Genomic DNA, 2,613 nt, shown 5'->3' on the forward strand with positions numbered 1-2,613 from the left:
TGCAAATGGAATCATATATTATGTCCAGCTTCTTTTGCTTAGCATATGCCTGTGAGATCTGTGCTGCCAGCAGTAGCAATAGTTCATTCTTTTAAGTTACTGAGTATATTTATTGTATGAGTACACCACAATTTTTTATCCATTCTGTTGGTGAACATTTGCGTCGTTTCCAATTTTGGGTTATTATGAATAAAGCAACTATGAATATTGTTGTACAAGTCTTTTGGGGGGACTTATTTTCATTCTCCTGGTGAATACCTAGGAATGACATTGCTGGGCCATAGGGTGGGTGTATGTTTAGCTGTATAAGAGTGCTCGCAGACTTCAGCATGCATCAGAATCACCTGGAGGGCTGGTAACCACAGATTGCTGGCGCCATCTCAAGAGTTTTTAATTCAGTATATCATGGGTGGGTTTTGAGAATTTGCATTTCCAACAAGTCTCAGGTAACGTTGCTGCTACTGGTGCAGGAATCACACTTTGAGAACCACTGTTTTATGAGAAATTACTGAACCTTTTCCCCAAATGGTTGTATTTGACTCTCTCATCAGCACTATGTGGGAGTTTTAATTGCACCACATCTTGACCAACAATTAGCTGTGTCATTCTTTAATTTTAGCTATTCTGCTGTGTGCGGTGCTATCTATCTCATGTTGGTTTAAATTTGCATTTTTCTAATGGCTAATGATGTGTAGTATATGCTTATTGGCAATTAATCAGAATTTTTGTCTTTTTGATACTGAGTTGTAGGAGTACTTACATGTTCTGGATATAAGGTGTAAGGCCTTTATCAGATATGCTTTATTAATATTTTCCCAGTCTTTGGCTTGCTCATTCACTTATCTAATGATGTCTTGTGATGTGCAAACATTTTAATTTTGATGAAGTCTAACATCAGTTTTTATGATTGCTGCTTTCTCTGTCCTAAGAAATCTTTGCCTGGCCCCAAGTTGTGAAAATAATCTCCAGTGTTTTCTTCTAAAAGCATTATGGTTTTATTTTTTATGTTTGGATCTGTGGTCCTCTTCAAATTACTTCTAATGCATGGTGAAAAGTAAGGATTGAGTTTTTTATTTTATCTTATTTTTTGTGTGTGGATATCCCATTATTCAAACATCATTTGTTGAAAAGTATTTCCTTTCATCATTGAATTGCTTTGATGTCTTTGTCAAAAAGTATTATTAATAATATGGGTCTCTTCCTTAACTCTATTGTATCTGGCTACCCTTACCACGCTTTTTTGCTTATATTAAGTTTTGAAATCAGATAACATAAATCCTCCAATTTTCTTTTTTTCTAATTTGTTATGGCTATTCCAGGTCCTTTGCCTTTCCATTCAAATTTTATAACCAACTTGTCGACTTCTACAATTCTTCTGGGGTTTTGATTAGAATTGTATTGAATGCATAGATTAACTGGGGGAAAAGAGACATCAGTACTGAGTTTTCCAGTTCGTGGACATAGCATGTCTCCTCATTTATTTAGGACTTTAAACATTTCTCCCATTGTTTGGTCATTTTTAGTGTAGAGGTTGTATTATTAATAGTTACCTATTGCTGTGTAACAAATTACTTTAAAACTTTGTGGCTTTAAGCAACAAACATTTATTATGTCACAGTTTCTGAGAGTCAGCAACCTGGTTTTGGTTTAGCTGGGTTCCTCTGGCCCGAGGTCTCTGGGACCATAATCTCACCTGAAGGCTCAATGGGAAAGGATTTGCTTCTAAGCTCACTTATAGGGGTGTTGTCAGGCCTTAGTCCCTCATCACATGGGCCTCTCCATTGGGCTGCCTGCTCCCCCTCCCTTAGAATAAGGCAGCTAACTTGTTCCAGAAGAGACAGAAAGAGAAAATGTTGTGTCTTTTTGATGAACTGATCCTTTTATCATTATGAAATAGTGTTCTTTTTCCCTGATGATATTTACTGCTCAGTAGGCATTGAATTTTGTCAAATACTTTTTCTGCATTTATTGAGATGATCCTATAATGTTCTTCTTGACTCTGTTAACATGGTAAATTGTATAAATTTATTTTTTTGAATGTGAACTAATTTGTATTCTAAGATGAAGCCCACTTGATTATGGTATTTTTATATATTGTCAAATCTTTCATTATTTTTTGAAATTACATAGGTTGATAATATAGGGTGATTTTTCCTGTTAATAACTCATTCATGTGAAAAGCAAATACATTTTATCACATTTTGGGACAGTAGTAGTATTTCAAAGCACTTTTCAGTTTATATAAACAATACCGAAGAATATTGACTAACACCTGTAGTGCTGTGTAGCATTACTCCCGTAGGAAGCTCCACATCAGACTCCTTCATGCTGTTTAATCAACCATCAAAGTTTTAGAAAATCTGTACCACAGGAAATAATTGCAGTTTTTCTTTCACTTTGTAGAAAAATCCTTCCGTACAAGTAATCTAATCATATATCCAGAGATGAATCTATATGCATAAACAATGATGTATAATTCTGACATAGAAGTTAGGAGGAGTTCATATTTTCACACCTGCTTCTAAGAGCAGACAAAGCCTGAGATAAATTTGATTATGGGCAAAGAGGTATATCAACTAATTGGAAAAAATTAACTCAAAACTTTGGTGCCCT

General features: G+C 35.0%; 1 protein-coding gene across 1 annotated transcript in view; it reads left to right on the forward strand.

Annotated features, from left to right (window-relative positions):
* ADAM22 (ADAM metallopeptidase domain 22) overlaps positions 1-2,613 on the forward strand; it is a 241,994-nt gene that overhangs the window by 170,615 nt on the left and 68,766 nt on the right. The window lies entirely within an intron of this gene.

The sequence above is a fragment of the Propithecus coquereli genome, unplaced genomic scaffold (assembly GCF_000956105.1).
Source record: "Propithecus coquereli isolate 6110/MARCELLA unplaced genomic scaffold, Pcoq_1.0 Scaffold199, whole genome shotgun sequence".
NCBI lineage: Eukaryota > Metazoa > Chordata > Mammalia > Primates > Indriidae > Propithecus > Propithecus coquereli.